Raw genomic sequence first — 23,623 nt, forward strand, 5'->3', positions numbered from 1 at the left:
CATATAAAACTTGATGGACAAAAATGTGTTGACAGTAACGATGGAATTGTCTGGTAACGTCAAGGGCGAGAAGCAGCACCAACACATTATAATATCCCCTGCATTTTTAGTTGAAAATATCATGTCACTTCTATATTATTAATAAATAGAAAGCAAATAAGTGGTAGGTTATAATGCTTACGCAAGACCGGCTGAGGTGTTATCTGAACAGAAGCAGCTGCCCAGATGCTACGCCCCTGCCTGGTTGAGATGTTGCTTGTCCTCTCTACTTAGGTCTGCATTGCTCTACCTCAGAGGAACAAGATCTTCGGCCAAGTCAACGACAGTCGCAGACACTGACTACGAGGCAACAGTCACCGAATGCCGCATAGATCTGCTGCGGCTTAACAAACTCAGCTCGGGTAATTACTTTTGTATTAGGAAAGTTAGGTAATAAAATGGTGGTGTGGCTATAAGGGGAGGTTGGAAACCACGATTTAAATAGTATGTGGGTAGTAACACGTTCAGTCTCATTATTACTACTCGTCATTATTGGCGCCGTAGGTATGTTTCACTATCATCGATATAATTATACTGCATTAGCACTATCAGTATTGGCTATCACAAAGCGTGGGTGTGGCAGGTGGTGACAGATAGCTGGGTACGAGATAGATATCAAAGCACATACTGAGTTTATTAACCCTGATACACACTTGAGCGTTTGTTGACCCCAAAAATAACAGAGAACAAATTCTGTACAAAAGACGTATAATGTTGGAAAAGAGCCACAAACAGGGCATCTACGCCATTTATTTTTCAGACTTAAACCATGCAGGCTTAACCTACAGATCCTACAGTAGGTTTGGGTAGGGCAGGCAAGGTTTAGTCGGTTCGTGTAGTCGGCTTTCGGAAAAAAAAAACATGTAAATGATTTAATGGTCCTGTTTGTGGTACTTTTGAAACATTGTACAGTACATTTACTTTACCTAGAAACAACAGATACTCTGCCGCCTCTATAACGCTGGAAGAACCGTACCGAATACGTTCCTTTCTCCCTTAACTCCTTAACTACTAGACATCACGTTTACTATATTATTTGGGTAACAACAGACGATTTTTCTTGTTCACTGAAGCTGCTGTAAAAAATAAATACAAAAATATACTGAGATTAGATCGTACCTAAATGCATTGTTATTCTCAGTTAAGGTAAAAGCCGCTATTATTAACACTTTTTAATCCTGTATTTTTAAGGCACACTGACACAGCCCACCGGATCGTTGAACCTAATACACTTCTGGGAAATTGATGACCCAGTGTAAATGTACCTGTCACTAAAACGTCTCTGTCATCTGGAAAATTTAGTCAAAACGAAAAGCTGTAATAAATTCAACACTGCACACACGTTCTCGTTTATTTATTTATTTATTTTACTCCATTTCATTTATTTTGTATTCGGATGCCCCAGCTTGGTTCCCTGTCATCAAGTGCTGGTGTAATCTTAAGTTGGGCAGATGTAACAATGAGATACGGTATGTCGTTTGAGGAGACTGACTGGCAAGCTCATTAAACATTTCTATACTGTACTGGTTCACTTCCTCACCGTGTATCGCAGAGTAAAGTATATATTTAGGAACTTTTCACAGCTTGTTATATATTTAGCGTTTAGCCTATTTGGTGATAATTTGTTCCTGTAATGTGTAGTTCCGTTGTTGGTGTTGATATGCGAATGATTCATGCGCCAGACCAGAATATAAATACTGTATCTGCGTCACTCATTAAAGAAAGATACTATTTCTTATTGTGCTTAACCTGAATCATCTTTTCAAGGAATTTCAAATGAGGTGGAGTGTTACTATTAGAATTTGATTGAATTTGTTGGTAAACTTGGCAATTGACTGTCACCTAAATTGTTCATGTTTATGTTGCTTATTATTGGAAGTAAACATTGGTGAACGGTGCTTAAACAACCCGGCAGTTGAGAGAGCGAGAGAGAGAGAGAGAGAGAGAGAGAGAGAGAGAGAGAGAGAGAGACATGCTCATAACCCGGCAGTCGAAGCAACTTTAACAAAACAATAATAAACCTGGCAGCTGAGAGACACCTAAAACATCAAACAAGCGTCGGTGTTAAAAAAATCGTATTAAGGTTTTGCCAATAAGAATTCCGGTTCCCTAAAGCTTTACTTACACGAGTCAGCGTCACACACACACACACACACACACACACACACACACACACACGTCACAACACATAGATTCAGCAGTTTGAGAGGAGGACCATTCTAACAGCCTCTTCCTTTCCTGGAGCCAAACTAATTTCATACAACACCCGGAACAGATCTTGAATTCTCACGCTAAAACCACAGATTTTGGTTAGGTTAGGTTAAGGGTAAACCCGGTTAAATTAGGGGATACTTAGGTTAGAGTTTAGGTATAACTTAATTAAAGGGTTGGTTAGGATGGGCAAATTATGCCTTAGGTAGATAAGACAAGAAGGTAGACGTGAAACAAAAGACAGGAGCTACAATAAAAGAAGACAGACATAAGGTACAGGGGAAGACAGACAACCCAAAAGGAAGACTGACAGACAGGAAGCACATGGTTGACGGGGTGATGACAGACATAGGGAGGTGGTGGAAAGGGGGATGACGCACCACAACAGGAAGTCGATGACGTACAAAAGACAGTAATCGATACTTGTCTGAGACAGAGTTGTTGTGGTGCTCCTACCGCCGCGCGCTCCCCGCTTGACCTTCGTCCTGCCTCCTTCACCTTCTTCCTTGACCTACCTCCTGCCTCTTTGACCTTCTTCCTGCCTCCTTGACCTACCTCCAGCCTCCTTGACCTTCGTCCTACCTCCTTCACCTTCTTCCTTGACCCACCTCCTGTCTCTTTTACCCACCATCTACCCCTTGACCTTCCTCCTGCCTCCTTGACCCACCTTCTGTGTCCTTCACCCACCGCCTATCTTCTTCACCAACTTCCTTCACCCACCTCCTGTTTCCTTCACTCGTCTTATTCTTCCTTGACTTACTTCCTGCATTCCTGACCTAACCTTCCTCTTTCTTGACCTACTTTATGCTTCCTTGACGTATTACTCTTGTCTCTTGTGCCTCTCTTGCCCTAGACTCACAGCATCTTGACCCTGATCTGGCCAGACAGTTCCTAGACCAATCCTCACAAAGGCAGCTTCCTGGTTTGACTCTCTTGATCTCGCATTGATTTATGACGTGCACAGCTACGTTCGTTGACCTGGTCTCATCACCTTATGTTCTTATGTACATTGACCAGCCCCTTGTCCTGACTTCGTAGTTCTTCCTATGAACTATTACCCTACGGTCACACCTGTCTTTTGATATGACTGGCTCATCGCTTACACTGACAGCTCCTTCACCTGACCTGCTAGTTCTCTGTTTCCCCCATGACCTACTGCCTGACTTGATTCCATAATTCTCATTGACTTGTGGAGTACACTAGTAGCCTGACCTATTCTCGGGGCTATATAACCCGCGTTGACCTTCATGAAGACCCCCCCCCCTCCGAGCCTTAGAACAGCACGCGTGACTGCTGCTACAAATTACATCCACCAAGCCTCCTCGGGTCGCTAATCCTCATGCAACCACACACACACCTCCTCCCTCCAGTGACAGAGACCAACACTGTTTGTGATCTCCGCTATTTACATAATAATTTTAGCATTAGAGTTCTTTACCCACATTTGTATTGTGTGGGTAGCTAAAGTAATTACCTGTATCTCCACACTTCTGTTATATCTATTATAACTGTCATTTGATGGATAAGTAATTTGGTGTAATGGTTAGCGGATTACCATGGTGTGTGTGTGTGTGCGGAATCTAGACCAGCCATCGTTACCATAGTTAACTAAAAACAACAAAATATTGCCACTAATGTCATCATCAGTATCAATACCGCAGCCATCTCCCCAACAACACCATCATCACCATCATCAAAAACACCGCCACCACCATCATCAACACCAACACTACCACCATCTCCAACAGCACCGCCACCTCCATCAACACCAACATCGTCGCCATCACCACCACCGGCACCATCATTACCACCACGATCACTTGAGCCACTCGTATCCCTGAGGGTATTTCGTAATGGAGAGCGACTCCTTCTGAACCAGAATGACCACCCAACCCGGGCAGATTTCACATCGGATAAGGTTGAAAAGCCGCCGGGAGATGAGGCAGCCTACAAGGGCCGCACATTAAAGAGGCCCAGGCCACACTGCGGTACGAGAACCCTGGACTGGGGAGACCTCTTCTTCCTCACGGGGAGCATAAGAAGCACTGAAAGAGTTAAAGAAGCATATACATTGTTTCAGTCGAACACCCTGGCTGCCACTTGAGGACACATGCTTCTAAAAACACCTGGACCTGATCGCATAGAGACCAGGGAATAATAGGCTTCTCTGGTTTATCTGGCTCTGGTCTCCTCGAGTTGGGTGATCATTGGGTAAATAAGATAACAAGACGAGTCCAGTGAAATTCAGGGTCGAATTATCCTAGGTTCTATGGGAGTGCAGTCAACTGTATCCAAGGATTCATCGGGGCCCAACGTCCATTGTTTATTAGGGTCCGTCAGGATTCTCCTCTATGGACAACTGCTTCGGTAGTCGTCCGGTGGGCTTGGCATAACCCGTGGCTACCTGCCCCAACACCACAGTGAGACGCAGCTCCAGAAACAGACAGGTTTCGTGCAGGGAAATACTCATAAATCCCTTACGCTCGGTGTGAGTCAGAGCTACGACAGCCACCACCATCGGTTAAAGATCTCTGAGAACTGCAATACTCAAGCGTAAATAACAAAATAAACCCCCCAAAAGGATAAAGTTCCCTTGAAACTAAGGAGAAACATCAAAGAATATCGAGGATGATAAAGAGAGAAGACCCGGAGAATTGTATCAAAACCTTTCCTTCGAGAGGAACGCACATGGCCGTCTCAACGCTGTAAGGGAGCGTATTGAAGGGGCGCGAGTAAGCTGGCGTGTTACCCTCAGTTATATTTTGATGTCTCTCATGAACGTTCGTAAGGTTGACTGTAGGTAGAGAAATGGTAGTAACGTAACTAAACCTCAAATAACTTTAATTCTAACTAAACCTGGCTAAGTCTAAACACCGCAGTTTGAAGGGTTAAAATTAATACGTCTGCATCAGCCAGCATTACTCTCCTCTACCTAAAAAAAAAAAGGTATCGTAACCTAACCTATAGGATAAGTTAGAGTTCGGTTAGATTGCGGAGCTTATTTCTTACATTATTTCCACTGCGGAAATTTTTTTGTATCGAGAACAATCAGTGTATCTATGAAAAATCTCCACCCCAGCTTAGTTCACCTAAAAATTAACCACTCGAACGGTAACCTAACCTAACCTCACCCCCCTCTCCCAAATAGTGTTAGGGAGGTTAATGTTTAGGTGAAATAAACTGGGGAGCAGATTTCCAGGTGATCCCAATCGGCAGTATCGGTTAAGAGAAAAGAAAAAAGAAGTTCGGAGAAACAGACATCTTGTGGGGCTTCACGATTTTTTTCTTGGTAATACAAGATTATTGGATTTGCATTGTGTTGGGGAGGGCGGGGCCGCGGGAGAGGGAGTAGTGGTTAACCTTGAACTCCCTACTGGTGACTGGCCAAATACACCTCAATCCTAACAGGCCCTAACGCCACCTAACTTAATCTGGCCATTAGGATAATTACCTCCCTAAATGAACCCCAACTTAAGATTGTGGTACAGTCCTAATGGGGCCCCACGAATACAAATACTGCACATGAGGTTAGTGATAATGTATTTTCTAACGCAATGCATCCTAGCACTCGTCAACATATATGGCGTAAATGATAATATCTGATTCTGTTGTGAGTATCATAAATTTATACATTCATAACTAAACTGGTGTTCCTCGCCTATCACCACTTGTTAAAAGGGTAAAAGAAAAATGAGGAAACATAAGCAGTAAAAAGGTAAACGAAGCCTCTTCACATACATTGTATATACAGTATATCTAGCACCATGGCTGGCACTTAAGGTCATATGATTTTAAAACACCTGGATCTCACCGCTCCAGCGGATATTGGGCTTCTCTGGCTAGGCCTTATGCAACAATTTATTTACTAAAAGATAAACTTGAGAAAAGAAATAAATACAATGAAATACTGAAGAGGAGGAGGCCAACAAAGACGCTTCAATAATATTTAGTTGAAGAGTCTTTTACCTTGAGAGACAGACCTGAGACTGACTACAGCCAAAGACAAATACTATCCAGTATACTGTAATGTGACACACCACCACGACTCTCAGCTCCATCAAGTAATCCTCTGCATAATGCCGAGTAACAGAGCTGCGTTCAGTTGGGCAATACGCGCGTTGTGCACTCGACTGCTGAAGAGAGACAGTATCCAGGTTCCCCAGTCTGTAATACTAGTACTGTATAGACCGCAGTAATCTCCCACTCCAGGGGCGGCGTCCACTCATGGGGTTCAGCTGTTGCTCTCAGTAAGGGACACATTCCCTCTACCCTGATAGACGATACTGAAGACGGTACTGAAGGAAATTTCTAAGTCGCCTTCCGGCAGGGTATGTGTATAGTCTATGCTACTCATTTAACATCTTGTAGTCCTCTAATTCATGTACAGTAAGCTATACATTATAATGAAGTCTGGGATATAATTTTAATAATCTAAGGTTAAACAAGGCTTCGCCACACCTGTTGTAAGCACCTGAAAACAAAGTGATCATTGCGGTTGCTGTTGAGTTATCCTTTATGTCTACACTCAATGAACTACATCTTGATATATAACAACAAAAGACCATGGACGAACTTCAACGACAGCACAAAGAAATAATCACCTTAACACTACAAGTAGCCTACAGTACACACGAGGGTTTGTAGACACCAGATATGGTGGGGGACGAAATACTCTATATATGTTAGTGAGTACACTTCATGGTGTTAGATATAGTGTCAAAAATATGCCTTATTGTGTGTGTATGTGTGCTAGGGTGCACTATTTCTGATATACTCCTTGTTCATTATACTACACATGAACGTAATTCTAAATTAATTAGCATTATTATTATTGCACTTAAAAGGGATGACAGGACACTGGAGACAACATACAGTAGTCAGATCAGTGATAGACGTACTACGTATATGTTTGGAAAAAACACAACCAAGACAACCAAACCTAAGGTAGCAGGTAGTAGGCAGCTACCAAACAGGGAGGTACAGTACTACCGCCTGGGAAGACATTGGAAGTAGAATGTGTTGTCTAATGGTAGACTCTGCTGCCATATAGCATCACAAAAATTTTGACCAAGTCCCAGGTTGCTGAACTGACTTTCTGCCTCATTTACACACAATTGCAGGGTCTCAATTGTTTCTCTTACTACTGGCAACATAACATACATATATCGTTTCTTACTCTTAACCTAACCTAACCAAACTTAAATTAGCGTAACTTAACGATTCTGTGGTATAATCAGTTATCTTACGTTTAGCTGGTTTGTGTCGTCTACGTTAATATGTATATGTATATATATATATATATATATATATATATATATATATATATATATATATATATATATATATATATATATATATATATATATATATATATATATATATATATATATTTGAGGGTATTTAAAGGTACTAACAGAGGTACTTTTCCAACACTAAATTCCGCCTCCAACATACCAGCCTCTGTTGCCTCGGTCACTGCTAGACCCTGGTACTGTGTCGCTCACTCTCTCACCTGTAAAAAAAAAATGAAAGTCAAATTAGTAACCCATAAAACACACGTTTCTAAATATTCAGTATTTCCTCTGATCAACCATCTAACTGTTGGACGTCATTCTTCTATAAATACTGGACTGGGAATAATTTTTCTATGCAGGATTTGGATTATTATTATTATTATTATTATTATTATTATTATTATCATCATTATCGTTACTAATATTATAATTATCAATGTCATTATTATCCTGCTTACTTATATCAATATTAATCTTTTTAGTGTATCATTCTATAATTTGTACAGTGTAAAGCAACAGGGCAAACCAGATAAATATTCGAGGAAGTAACACACATCTGTTACAGCAGCGAGAACCAGTGAGTGACAGCGACTGAAGGGAGTCTGTACTGTACGTGCTTCAGATGCCTGCCGCCACCCACCGTTATGGAAGGAAGGAGCGCGAAAGTTCGAAAAAAATCAAAATCAAGGTTAAAGACCATTTCTCTATCTTAATTTTGTCCACTAACTGGTACTAAGTGAACGAGTTTAGTTACGGTAGATTCTCAGACACTCGTACATACTTTATTTTCTCCCAAGTGGGATGACAGAACGTATAATATTTGTGTCATGACTTTATGGGGCAGGTTTGACGTGTCCTCATCACCAGTTTAGAAACAATTTCAAACGTAAGACTGCGAGGCACCAAGTCCCGGGCGACCACCTGACGACAGGATAACTGCCGTAATTGAGCTTGTGTCATCCTCTTGCGTCATCCGCCTACGTCACTTCCACGGAGTAATAAATTGAAGAAAACTTTGAAACGTCACCTGGGGCCATTGATCCGCCATTATCATCTCTGCTTTAAGTACTCAGTTATGATGGTCTGAGACGCTGGTGGCAGTATGTTGTCGCGTCCTTTTTACACCTCCATGTTACTGTCCACAATATCATCGACCAAACATGAAGTGCTAAAACATTTATAGAGGAAACACTGGAAAAAAATCGAAGCTACTCGGAGCATCAACGAAAGCTACGAGATTAGTAGCTGTTGAAAACCAGTGACAGTTCTGTACTCAGGGAACTTGCAGTATTTTTAGGGGAACTGTAGATACTGAACCCTCCATCACTTGTCTTCGGTACACAACTTCCGTTCAAACCAAACCGCTGCAGTACTAAAATAAACCCTTCCCATTCTGTGGCAGTTTGGTTGTTTTAACAAATAAAAGCGCAGGGAGAAATTAGAACATTGTTATGTCTATTAACTGAGGCGTCCCCTTGCCAAAGATTGAAAACTTTCCGAAGATTTGATTTGAACTGATTGATGTCACATCACATGATACAGAGAAACACATTGTGACAAGGAGTCCCACAGAATGTTAGTCCAGAATATAAATGAATTCTTTTCGACATAAGTTGTGCATTTTGGAATTTTAAGTGAAAGGTCATAAAGGGTCGATTGTGGATGGCGGCACTTTTGAGCTCAGCTCTCCACAGCTCTGTCTGTGTAAATATATAGAACGGTATATATGGCATGGCGGAAAGCGATGAGATATCCCCGAGAATGTGAAATGATGATAATTTCTGGTAGTCATTATTGTTGATTTTTTTACACCGGATCGACGAGAAGTACCCCAACACTAAACTCAACCCACTGATGACAGCAGTATTCCATCTGAGAGCAGACATGGCCTACACAAATGGCTGTCAAATGTTCAACGGTAAAGTAAGGCCTAATTCTGTACTTGAGTCTACTGTAAGCTTCACTGGACCACTTTTTGGCTAAATTTCTGTGGAAGTTTATCATGGTAAGGCTTGAAGTAAATAAAGGTGATGATGGAATGATGGTGTTGTCAAAATTTATGTTAAACTGTGTAGTCTCGTGCCTGTTATTAATATGAAGTATTTTGTTAAAGTAACACTGAAGGAAGCCAAGGTGTTTGCACTGCATTCATTGAGATCTTCCAATTAGGTGAAGGTGTCTAATGTCTGGCAGAGTGAAGGACCCATAGAGTGTTGAGTCATCTGTAGAGGAGTGAATAGAATTGTTTCTCTCTGAAGGAACATTTATGTGTAGAGAGTTGTTGCTAATACACAGCCCCGAGAGACTACGGCATTAACGGAATAATAGAGACAAGGTCATCGAGAGCACCGCAGGATTATTTCTAAAGGCGTACAGTGATATTAGGGAACATAAATAGAGTATACTGAGTACACTTATACTCGTACAGAGGAGTATGGCCATGTGTGTTATTTCTGCGAGTGAAAAGAATATGTACATTCACGAACAGTAGTCTCTTTACACTCCTGTTCGGAACTGCTACAACGCCATCTGTGGGTAGACAAACGAGTTCATAGACTCAGACGTGTGCAGGGATTTTTGTTTGTGAATGTACAATACCTTTACGAGTACAAAATGATTGATAAATAATAATGCTCAAAACCAATCAACCAGGAGACCCCGCTGTGGTATATAAACAAAACACAAAGTTTACGGTAAAAAAGTTTACGGTAAAAAAAAAAAAACCAGAAAGCGTAAGGAAGTAACAGTCTAGAGTAGTTGTGTAATGTTATCTTATAGAAATCTCTGCCTTTCCTGTTATGTTTATGTTATCTTATATCTATACCCTCCATCCCATCATTCCACCACAAGTTCCTCCTCTCTCAGCCCTCTCTACCATGATCACTGAGAGAGGGAGGAGTGGGAATGTGGGCAGGCTAAAGGGGCTCCAATCCAAACATTCCTCAAATTAGCATAACCATTTGGACTGGGAACCTATTAGAACTGGATCCAAATTCTAAAAGTTACGATAATTTTAGACTTGGATTTATTAGGACTGCTCAGGGCGTAAGCAGTGAGGTGTGGGCAGGATGTTGGTAGATGACCTTGCAGGACTCGACACTCCCTGACGGGTGGAAGGCGTCTCGTTGGCTGCTACGCCCCACTTTCACCTTTTCACTCCTTACTGTACTCTGCCACACCCCGTCTCCTGCCCACACTACCAACCACTAACTAACTGTTCTTGCCACAATACTGCTGCTCTTATGACCTTACTCTCCTGTGTGTGTGTGTGTGTGTGTGTGTGTGTGTGTGTGTGTGTGTGTGTGTGTTGTTTATTATATAGAAAAACTGTTTCTGAGTGAACACACACACACACACACACAGCAGTGATAGTGATAGTGCTAACACAACATAAACTCACAATCTCAACAAGGAACACCAATCAGTAAACATGATAGGGCGGGAGGGGGGTGGCAGGCAGGATAGTGAGAACAGCGTTATCGATTGGCTTATATCTATACAACAACAACAACTACGACTAAAAACATTGTTATCTACAGGGTAAGAACAATGGTCGTGGTTGTATTTTTGTGACCCTCGCCAAACTATCGAAAATTGTCAAAAATGCCATAAATCCATTAATTTTTCAAGCTATTAATTCCTCTACGGGTATATATATGGCTCTTGGTTATATTTTACTACTACTACTACTACTACTACTACTACTACTACTACTACTACTACTACTACTACTACTACTATGCCTTCAAGAAAAATTTAAGTTCTGGATTATAAAAAAATACAAATTTAATAAAGGGTTCGGGTACTTATAAATTATCTCTCTCTAACAGTCAGTGAATTAGTTAACCCGCCAATCAGTCAGTCAGTCAGTCAGTCAGTCAGTCAGTTGGCCATATCATGTCAGTGAAAGTCAATTAAGGTAGATAATTAGTTCATCAGTTTGTCAATCAGTCAATCACTCAGTTCATCAGGTTCTCGAGCAGTTCTTCAGTCAGGAAAAGTGTTACTCGAGTGACATATAAATAAACGAAAGAGGGACTAGGGAGGTGACCTTGCGTTAGAACCCATTGAATTACTCCTAGTATAAACCCGACACGGTAACACGACGTCATTCTTATTAAAAAATAATAATAATAATAGTAAAAATAAATAAATAAATAAATAATAATAATAAATAAAATAAATAAATAAATAAAAATCACGAACCTGTTTCTTGTCGCAATGTTTAAAATTCGCATTGCGTCTAATTCCCTTTTTTTATTTTATTTCGATCTCGTTACAGAAAATTTATGGCGCCACGACATAAAAAGAGTTGGTAATATAAATACGTCACGCGAGGTGTCCATAAAACTAACCAAGGACTCTCTCTCTCTCTCTCTCTCTCACACACACACACACACACACACACACACACACACACACACACACACACACACACACTAAACAAATCACTATGTAAGGGATAAAACTGCCACCTTCAACCGGGCTTCTGTTACAATGTGGCAGCAACCCGGACTGTCTACGTCCACCAGGTGCAGGTGTGTGACTGTGCGGGAGGAAGGTAGCAAAGGAAGAAATTAAAATAAGGAGAGCGAGGATAAAAAGGATGGTCAAAATCTTTTGTCGCCCCATATTTTGTTCGAGTGTTGTTCTTCATGAAAGTTAACTCGTAACAGTGAAGGAACACGTTGGTAAAACCCTGGCCGGGGTCTGTTCTCCTTACTCTGGGTATACCAATATTCTGTTTCAACCCCAAACTTAAAATATGTGTTATTTATCAAGACTCTGACGCAAGATGTGAGTGACATTTTGTTAAACGAAAAGTTTCTCCTCGAGGAAGTATTACTCCAGAAATCTTCACACTTGTTTGATATTGAAACAGTTTATTTAGCCAGAACACAGATACAGAGTCGATTAAAATCATAACATTAACATGGCTGAGCCAGTTGTGAGCCAGCTGTCTTTCATTTTCTTGTTAGAAAAACTATTTTTAATGATAAACTCTAGTGCTACTTTAGACTCGGGAGGAACATTTGTATATAGGGAATTGAAGTCGTAGAGGTGATGACTGAGTTCGCTTTTGTTTTTCGATTGTTTATTTGATAATTTCTAACACTGACTCATTATTATCGATCACCCACCATCATTTTGTACCTGTGAATTCTTCAATAACTTCGCAATATTTCTTCCTGTCCTTCATTACTAGATTTAGAGCTTCACTTATCAAATCTGCTCGTTGTTTAGTAGTGCACACGGAGATGATCGGATTTTTAAGAAATTTAGGAGTCCAATATACTGTACAAAGAGAGCAATCTGGCATTCAATTGGTGTTGCAATGTTGACAAAACTAAGAAAATTTATCGAGCGTTGTAGAATGTCGAATTCACTTTCATTCATCCTAACGTAGGTGTTACTATTTTCACCAAACTTGCCAATTTCATTGTTAACCGTTTTATTATAAAACCATTTGCACGTAATGGAGTATTTATTACTGGCTTTATCTACCACGGAGATCACATTATTTATCGGGTAACCTTTTAAGTTCGCGGGCAGCTAATTCGTCTCTCAATACATTTTGAGATGATCTATAATACGGATCCTACACCTTCCATTCATCCCAAAACATTTCCGGCGATCATCTTTTCTCGCTTTGCTGTAATGAAATTGGATAGACCAGCTACAATTTGATTTTTAAAGATATGCCAATTTAAGGCCTTAAGGCGGCGGCACACTGGGCACTTTCCTCCAAACATGTTGCTCGTTTTGTTGGCCGTTGGCCTGACGGCCCAACAAGCAGCAGGATTTCTGCTGTTGCAAGAAATGGACAATGGTTTGGCGGGGATCTTTGCTGGTCGAATTAGTGCTCAAATGAGCTTCATATAATTTCAAGTAAAAGTTTAAATCATTATTCAGGGTCTTCTTTGACCAGCTAGCCGCCGCCACTTTTAAAGATATTTCACGATGCACCCATTTGTCTTTTCTTTAGCTTTCACAGACGCCTCACATACTTCAGCAACTGAACTATAGCACAATCCTGCAAGGCCTCACCTGTAGTAACAGGATCCATGGCGAACCTCGTCTAGATGCTTTGTTGTTGTTTTCGTTGCGTTGGACAGACGCATCAACAAAACATTCCAGTGTGACGCAAAACGTCTCTTTGTTTTGCTGGCCGGACCGTGTTGGCCAAACATGTTTGGAGGAAAGCGCCCAGTGTGCAGCCGTCTTTTGTTCCCTATAGTTTGGTCCGTTACACACACACACACACACAGGATGTATCAGTACGGCGAAAAGTGTAAAGGGAGTTCCCTAGACCACGAAGGAGGGAAAGGACGGCGGAGGTGTACAGTCCCCCCCAAAAGGTAACGTTATTATCCGTCACTACAATTTGAAACGCTAGACGAAATGCTTTGATAATCTGATCCCCATAACAGCAAGAGCTAGAGATGGAGGGGGGAGGATTAGGGGAGGAAGTTGTAAATGGTAAATTAAATTGGTTTAACACCGAAATATAGTTTCAAATCAAGGAACCTGCAGGCAACAGAACCCCCCGTCCATCTATAGTAAGACATTTGTAGTTGTAAGTTTCAGTGTGGCAGCAGCTGTTTCATGGCGCCTAACCCATCGTGATACTGTGGGTTCACTCACCCCAGTTCCCCGTGCTATCTCAGCGTAACATATACCCTCGTTGTGAAGAGCAATAATAGCACCTCTCACATCTTGTGATGTCTCTTCGATAATTCCTTACTACATTCAATATAAGATCCCGTTACTGACTGGCAAGCGTTGGTGTCTATTTACGACATCCACTACCAACTGCTCAGAAACAGGTCGAGTAACATTGCTCCGAAAGTCCCGAATCACATCGACCCCCATGGCTAACGATACATTTTTGTGGGGACTGTACCTCAGCTGGATGCAGCAAGAGTCAGTATAGGAGAGGGCGGTCGTGTCTCCCACCTTTAAGATTCCCTCAACACCGCTACTCCCACAAGATCAAACTTTAATCTAACTTAAAGTGTGGACACTCCCTCTCCTCTTCTTCCTCACACTTTCATGCTGACTGATGCCGTTGTGTGGGTGGTGAGGGTGTGTTGTGAGGGTGGTGAGGGTGTGTTGTGTGGGTGGTGAGGGTGTGTTGTGAGGGTGTGTTGTGGGTGAGGGTGTGGTGGAGAGTGTGCTGGTGGGGAGGGTGTGTTGTGTGTGGGGTGGGTGAGGGGTGGGTGGTGGAGGGTGTGTTGTGGGTGGTGAGGGTGTTGTGTGGGTGGTGAGGTGGGTGGTGAGGGTGTGTTGTGTGGGTGGTGAGGTGGTGGGAGGGTGTGTTGTGGGTGGTGAGGGGGTGTTGGGTGTAGGGTGTGTGGGAGGGTGTGGAGAGGGTGTGTTGTGTGGGTGGTGAGGGTGTGCTGTGAGGGTGTGTTATGTGGGTGGTGAGGGTGTGTTATGTGGGTGGTGAGGGTGTGTGTGGGTGGTGAGGTGTGTTGTGTAGGTGAGGATGTATGTGTGGATGTATGATGTATGTGGATAGGGAGAGTAGTGTGTGTGTGTGTGTGTGTGTGTGTGTGTGTGTGTGTGTGTGTGTGTGTGTGTGTGTGTGTGTGTGTGCAAGACCTGTTATGTAAGTGTGTATGTCGTGGTGGTGTACTGAGGAGTCTAGTACCTATAAGGAGTAAAGGCTGTAGCACTGTAGCAGTGTGTGTCCAGGGTGTCGTGGGTAAGCTGTGAGAGCAGGAGGAGGTGGAGGTGCTTGGTGTGTGGGTGTAGACGTGGAGGGCAAGTGCTGTGTATCGGGTGTTGAGTGTTAGGTGGACTATAGGGTGTGTGAAGGGTAGAGGGTGTGGGAGATATGGTGTGTGAAGGGTAGAGGGTGTGGGAGATATGGTGTGTGAAGGGTAGAGGGTGTGGAGGAGGTGGCGAGTGAAGGGTAGAGGGTGTGGGAGATATGGTGTGTGAAGGGTAGAGGGTGTGGGAGATATGGTGTGTGAAGGGTAGAGGGTGTGGGAGATATGGTGTGTGAAGGGTAGAGGGTGTGGAGGAGGTGGCGAGTGAAGGGTAGAGGGTGTGGATGAGTTTTTAATAGATGTGGGGTGAGGATTTTTGTTCAGTATCAACAAGCTAACACTCAATTATATTCGTATCATTATTCATCCAAACTAGATGGATCGTCGTGTCAACATGTAGGTCAGGATACGTGAGCCCACCCTGACACACACACAGAGGAGGTGCTACGTATACACAGGATCAGTTATGCACAACCTTTCCCTTGAGCTCTTGATTTAATCTCCTAAAACATTTCTGGATTCATTCTCTACTGGACTAATATTAAGGTATCTAGGAGAAATTAATGTACTTGTAAAGTTTGCAGAAGAGACAAATTAACAGCAGCAAGAGTAGGCAGGTAATTATGGTATAACTTTCGATCTTACGTTAGCTAATTGAGTCGTTCAGCTCAGGTATATCGAGCAAATACGTGTGGAATGTACAGTAGAGTACTTCACCTCAGTAAAAACATTTGACGCAAAAAATGTTGAGTGGCACAGTCCCGCGTCCACTCCTTAGTATACACTCTCACATACAGAAGGTAAATATAGTTTTTAAAGCTTTCATCTTTAAGTCCGCAAATATTTATAGATGAATAAAGACCTAAATAGCGCAATTATCAAGATAACTGACGCCACATTATCCTTCGGTACTTCAACTTGAGCTATAGCAGAAAAGTTGTTAAAGTCGTTGAGTTTCGTGCAAGAAAGTCAGAGAACAACCAAAAGGTGACGTATTGTTTTCCTCGACACCATGGTGTTTACGTCTCGGCAAGTGGCGCCATCATATCTGTACGTCATCACATTCCCTGGTTTACAAAGACTTCACTTAGTTATTTGTAAAGAAGAAAACAACAAACCTTACTGTGTCCGCGGGCGCTAGATGAAGCGAGAAATAACCGCTGTAAGCTAATCTTTCTGTTAACTACTATATTACCTTCTTGCGAGAGATCTATTACTGTATGTACACCTGGAAAGGATGTGGGAAATTAAGAAATACCCGTTTCTGGTAATACTCGCAGTAATGTTGCTTATAGACTTTTAACTCGCGCGTGTAGCCAGAGTTCAATAATTGTTGCTGAAGTACGGTCATAAGTCGTCAAGTTGTACTCCAAACACCTCACACTACATATTTTCTCAATCCGCAGAGTGCATTCACTAAAAACATGACTAATTAAAGGTACTATACCTCACTACCTCAGTCTCCAAGAATTTACCAGAAAATACTCGTTTCAACATGAAGTAACACAGCTATACTTGGTTCTTCTAAAAATAACACGAGTCAAGAAGGAATAACAGTATCTAGGATGACTGTAAATACCACTAGTAGTAAGATTACACTGTGGCATTCCTTGATAGATCACTTTGTGCCTGAAAAATCGACAAAACATGAAACAATATAAAAGAGCGTCTTCTTTATTTCTAAAGAGACACGTCCATAAGCGATAGGAGAGGAAGGTTCAGGAATGTGGAAGTCCCTTGGGGGAGCCTTCGGGGGAGGCTTCATTCAGCAGTGGAGTGATAGATTTTTCACACACCCACACACATTTTTAAGTGGTACGAGGCCGTGACCGTCGTGCTTGGTGTTTACTGTACCAACGGCAGTAAAATAAGCAACTCAGTGACCTCGTGTCAACATTAAGTCCACGTGTGAATATGTTGACGTCTTTTCGTCATGTTACACATAATTCATCAATAAACAATAGTATTCCATGTTATCAGCGTTTAACCTTCAGTTTAATTAAGCACCATTGACCAAAGATTTGTTTTAAATAGTAAACCACCTTAATAATAAACAATATCCATTACTCTCGTCTTAGCGAAGTTAAATCAACATAAACTGGACACACAACTGAACATTATATAGTATTATCAGTCACTCTTATCTTCCACTGTTAGTGCTCGCTCTCCAGTAAACCTGTTCGCCAAAGTTCTAGTCATTACCTAGACAATGTTTTCCCTTCACTTAGCCACACCAAGGCCTGTGTACAGTATAATGTAAACCTTGGACCACACCACACACCCTCAGCCTCTCAGTCACCCATGGGAGGATCTACAGCTCTTCTTAGTGTACTGTAGTTTTTTTTATCCATCTTTGCATCACCGTTTGTTAGTCCATCCTCCTCACAAATATACCAACCCACGATTTTGATATATCTGAATGTTTCATTATTAGTTACGTAACAAATAGAAGATGTGATTCAACCTTGTTCATTATTATTTTCAATGTATAATTATGACCATCAGTAATAAACTCTACCTTGACTTTACTTAATTAACCTAAGCTATACCTCAATATTAACCCTAATCTTATAACGAAGCTAAGTCCTAATCTATTTACCTATGTAAATGAAGTTGGATTTGAAAAGTACGAGAGTTCTTTTAGTTCTAGGTAACTCTACATAAAATACCAGGATAAATTGGCTCTATCGCATTATAACATCATCAACAAAAATTAATAATAATAACTCAAACACAAAACACAAACACTGGTAAAAGCAGAGCTAGAATCAGATAAACTCATTAAAAAATATCTGCAGAAATATATTTTTTGGGGTAATGAGTAGTGTAGTTATTCATTTAAGCACAGGTAGGTACAGTAATTTCTGACAGCAACATAAAGGTGGTTACCTTAATTAACACAGATAAGAAGAGAACTGTTCCTAAAACCAACTTAAGCCAGTCATATCTACAGAGTTACGGACACACACATTACTACAGAGCACAGCGCATCAACTTCCTCCCGTGGCCGCACCTCAACACTTACTGGCTCACAGGCAAAGGTCCGTGGATTGGGTTAGGTTAAATAAGCCTGTTAGGATTAGATTAGTTCAGGTTAGGATTTCGTTCGAGGGAAGGTTGGATGAGTTAAAGTTAGATTAGGTTATGTTTCGTTAGTTTAGGTTAGATTAGGTTAGGTTTAGTTAGTTTAGGTTAGGTTAGATTCGGGGTCCGGGTATCAGTGAATTGCTGTCTCACCCCTTACTACCCTGCAGCCTGTCCACCTTCACCTTGTCAACCACCTCCGCAACAAGGCCTTCATCCCTGTTAGATCTTTTATCTAAATATTATGTACTCAAATATTTTTGTTTAAGTCTTTAGTTCTCTGACATGTACAGTACAGTAGATCTATAGTTATCTACAGCCTGTTGTACAACTGTGTTGTTCAGCAGTTTAATTTAGTGCAGTTCTGTTGTTGTACCTTTGTAATTCTTTGTCATTCAGCGATGTAAATTCGAGGGTGTGAGTGGCTTAAAGGTGTCAGGGACACAACACACAGACACTGGAGTCTGGGTACACTGTGGGCACCACCTGGCGGCCACTGCAACACTCACTAGTACCCCAGGGCGTTATGACGGCTCAGGGCCCACACTCGTGTACAGATCATCAAGGTGACCTACAACTTTCACTGCCTCTAATGCTTCTCCCTCTCTCTCGCCACTAAGAGGAGCAGCCTACACACTCACGATCCTCTCTGGTGCACCACCACCTTATGAACTGTTCATTAATGACAAATGACTATGACAGCCGCTGTAAATAGTTGAAAGCTTTAAGATAAGGTAAAAAAGAGACACAAACAGACAGCTGGCAGGGTGCCAACTCCAATCCGACTGACTGTACAGATGACACTACCACTATCATGTGTCTGGTGACACTACCACCATCATGTGTCTGGTGACACTACCACTATCATGTGTCTGGTGACACTACCACTATCATGTGTCTGGTGACACTACCACTATCATGTGTCTGGTGACACTACCACTATCATGTGTCTGGTGACACTGTTATCTATACTGTACTAGTGTACCGGTAAAGGAAGGTGTTCGTTTGTTCCTGTACATGTGATAGTGAGTGTGTGTGTGTGTGTGAACCTTTTATCTGGCGGAACAGGTGATGTGCTCTCGTCGTGGTTAAAACAGTTCAGATTTTATGGGGTGCAGGTGAGGTGTCCCAGGATACAGTAATAGTCCTGTGTAGTATTTTCAGCGGCGTGGCGGTACACTCACTACACCCTCGGTTATGTAACGTCCGTTGTGTTCCCTCTGAGAGAAGACCGTACAGTGCGGAGACATGTGTGTGTGTGTGAGTAGAGGCGATAGTTACGCAAGAAACATGAGCATTACCACACCACCACCACCACCACTCCCGAGAATCATATACAACAATACTCTTCCCGTCATTACATGTGAATCAAACACACCAAGCTACTACCCGCTGTTTCTTGACATTAGTTCTTAACCCCTTCATTACGGGGACGCCACTTTTAATATGGGTTAGAGGCGTACACAAGGGGTTAATATGTATGATAAGAGACAACGCCAACTGCAGGTATAGGAACTGACTGACAAACATTGTGTTCAGTGGTGATTATTAGTGCCCCTTATTAATTATTTCATCCTTAATTCACATATCGCTGAATCTATTACTACATACATACAGGTTTATACACACACACACACACACACACACACACACACACACACACACACACACACTGAAGTGTCAAAATACAAAATAATAAAAATACCGCAACCTGACGAGTCGCGATAAGTCACACATACCCAGACGGACCCCTGGGATGTAAGGGGGAGAAGGAAGTAAGAGGAAGAAGAGGGAAGTAAGGGGGAGAAGAGAGAAATAAGGGGGAGGACTCTGCAAAACTACAGGAAGATCTAAAAAAATTCGAATGGTCTGAAAAATGGCAGATGAAGTTTAACGTGGACAACTGTAAAGTACTTAGCCTAGGAGATGTAAACAGTGAAACCAGATATCAGATGAATAATGTTGATATAGAGAAATCCGATTGTGAGAAAGATTTAGGAGTAATAATAAGTAGGAATCTTAAGCCAAGTAAACAATATGTATTTGCTCGACACAAGGCAAACAAAGTACTTGGGTTCATACAAAGGAGTGTTAGTTACAAGACTAACGAGGTTATCCTAAAACTACATCTTGCACTTGGATGACGCAGTTCAATTCTGGTCTCCGTATTACAGAATGGATATAGAATCCCTAGAAAGAATTCAGATGAGAATGACAAGACTAATCCCGGGCATTAGGAACCTTGAGTAGAGAGACAGGTTAAAGCATCTTAATTTGCACTCCCTCGAGAGACTTACGCCTGGAGTTTTAAACATCCCGTCAAGTACTGTACTGCGGTGTCCTTCAGGACTCTTTTTTTTTTTTTACTTGGGTTGAAACACGGCGACCCTCTTCAACGGAAGAGGGTGTTTAAAACTCCGGGCGGTAGAGTGAGGGGCGATATGATCGAGGCGTATAAACGGAAGTCAGGGCTAAACAAAGGTGATATATTACAGAGGTACTCAAACTATCCAACCAGGAGCGAACTCGTAGCAATGGTTTTAAATTAGACAAATTTAGATTTGGGCGCGAAATAGGTAAACACTGATTTGAAAATAGAGTAGTGGATGAGTGGAACAAGTTACCAAACATCATTAACTCGAATAGGTAGGGTAGCTTCAAACATAGGTTGGACATATATGAGCAATAGGGGTTGGGTGTAAACGGAACTGCCCAGTATGGGCCAACAGGCCCGCTGCGGATGAGAAAGGAAGAGGAAAGGCAAGGAGAGAAGGAGAATAAAGGAAGGGGGAAGGGGGGAAAGAATGAAGGCGGCGAGGAAAAAGAAAGAAAGATATGGAAGAAGAAAAGAGGGAAGGGGGAGAAGGCAGAGGAGAGATAAGGAAGGAGGGATAAAGAAAATTAGGAGATGGAAGTTAGATAAAAAAAGATGAATGTACGGGGGGCGAAATAAAGGAGTGGGAAAAAGGAGGAGGGACATGAGAAAGAAGAAAGAAGGAAGGATGAAGAAAACGAGAGGGAAGGAGAGACCGAGATAAACAAAGGAGAGGAAGGAGAAAAAGAGAAGATGGAGGAAGGAAGGAGGAAGAAGAGACGGAAGGAGAGAGGAAGGGAAGGAAGAAAAAGATGGAAGGAGGAGGTAGAAGAGGGAAGGAGACAGAGTAAGACAAACCGTTATTTTAGATATATATTTTTTTCACAATTCACCGTCGGGGTGTTACAGTGTTACGTCACCATCCCTTCAAGTGTTACAGTGTTACGTCACCATCCCTTCAAGTGTTACAGTGTTACGTCACCATCCCTCCAGGTGTTACAGTGTTACGTCACCATCCCTCCAGGTGTTACAGTGTTAGGTCACCATCCCTCCAGGTGTTATAGTGTTAGGTCACCATCTCTCTGGGTGCTACAGTGTTACGTCACCATCCCTCCAGGTGTTATAGTGTTAGGTCACCATCTCTCTGGGTGCTACAGTGTTACGTCACCATCCCTCCAGGTGTTATAGTGTTACGTCACCATCCCTCCAGGTGTTACAGTGTTACGTCACCATCCCTCCAGGTGTTATAGTGTTAGGTCACCATCCCTTCAGGTGCTACAGTATTACGTCATTATTCAGGCAGCCATACCTGCAATGCTGCCCACGTCAATATGAGTGAAGGCGACCAGGCACTATCACAGAGCGGCTCTTCCCGTTCTGAGTGTGGGCGGCCAATACTGTGAAGCCGCCCATGCCATAGTGGTGTGGGCGGCCAATACTGTGAAGCCGTCCATGCCATAGAAGTGTGGGCGGCCTATACTGTAAAGCCACCCATACCATAGTGGTGTGGGCGGCCAATACTGTAAAGCCGCCCATGCCACAGAAGTGTGGGCGGCCTATACTGTAAAGCCACCCATGTCAAAGAGGTGTGGGCGGCCAATACTGTAAAGCCGTCCATGCCATAGAAGTGTGGGCGGCCAATACTGTAAAGCCGCCCATACCATAGAAGTGCTAACCAAACCTAACCAAACCTAACCAAACCTAACCTAACAAACAAGTGCTAATCATTGGGGTCGATGACGTCACATAAACAGATCACACTACCCCACCTAACAATACATTCTAAGATCATTTGGTTGGAAATTGGTTGGTTTTTTGTCGTATGTTATTTATATGTGATTATATTTTTTTAGAAACACGTCAAAATGCTTCATCAGTCACTTAGTAACAGAGAGTGTATGTGTGTCAAGTTGTGGACGGAATACAATATAACTCTTTTCTAATTTAAGCTGGGGTGCTCCAAGGCCATATTCTACCTCCTATTATCTTTGTATATACACCATCTTCTCAGCCACCTCACGTACGTACACGCTCGCCTCACACACTGCATCACATCACCGTCTCCAGAACAATCTCTTCTCTCGTTATACCCATCACGTCTCCCGCCTGTCTCCTCTGCATGCATACACACACTGCCTATAATCATCACTTTCACTATCATCTCTGATTTAGCTACAAAACTCGAGGGGTGAAAGTGTTCTTAATATGTACTTCTAAATCCAGAGAAATTACACTTTTTCCTCAACCAAGAGAATTTTCATATTACCAGTGTAAGGTGTGGGGAGGATGTTAGCTTCTGTAGCCTTCTCGGGGATTAACACATTTTTTAGCTTAATTAAATAACTGTCTTTACTCTCTTTCTCTCCTAAAAAGTAATTATTTAGATATGCTGAACTGGTCTTTCCTGTAAGTTATGCTCTTATGTTCTGTATGAGGTGGAGAGAAGTTGAATAATAATAATAATAATAATAATAATAATAATAATAATAATATGTGACGATGATGATAATAATGATAACAACAACAACAATAATAATAATAATAATAATAAAAATAATAATAATAATAATAATAATAATAATAATAATAATAATAATAGAAGAACACAGATAACAAGAATAAGAAAATAATTATAAGATTAATAACAATAAATAAACACATAAAAACTAACACGTTGCCAAAATAATCACCATCTTTCTGCACAGCCGTAGATAAAGTTCGGTCAACTCGGTGACATGCGGGCGCCATGTTGTTACTCAGCTGATGAAGAAGTTTCGTTCGTACTGTAGAGGATGATGATAATGATGATGTTTATTCATTAAAATTGTCAAACATGATTACAATTGGATAAGAATGTTTATAAACTATGTGGGAAACAGCCCGAGAAGACTTCCCACCCGCTGAGT

General features: G+C 41.8%; 1 protein-coding gene across 3 annotated transcripts in view; it reads right to left on the minus strand.

The window, feature by feature from the left end:
* Window positions 1-23,623, minus strand: part of LOC121872593 (ubiquitin carboxyl-terminal hydrolase 2-like) — a 181,296-nt gene that overhangs the window by 100,470 nt on the left and 57,203 nt on the right. For 2 of the 3 annotated variants that reach the window (XM_042375439.1, XM_042375436.1), the window contains exons 2-3: window positions 23,408-23,500; window positions 7,705-7,762 (exon numbers count right to left, since the gene is read on the minus strand). The exons of the other annotated variant lie outside the window; for it this stretch is intronic. The gene's annotated coding sequence lies outside the window, so the exon portion shown is untranslated. The remainder of the gene's footprint in view (window positions 1-7,704; window positions 7,763-23,407; window positions 23,501-23,623) is intronic. 3 annotated transcript variants of the gene reach the window in all.

Source organism: Homarus americanus, unplaced genomic scaffold, assembly GCF_018991925.1.
Source record: "Homarus americanus isolate GMGI-L3 unplaced genomic scaffold, GMGI_Hamer_2.0 scaffold39155, whole genome shotgun sequence".
Lineage (NCBI taxonomy): Eukaryota > Metazoa > Arthropoda > Malacostraca > Decapoda > Nephropidae > Homarus > Homarus americanus.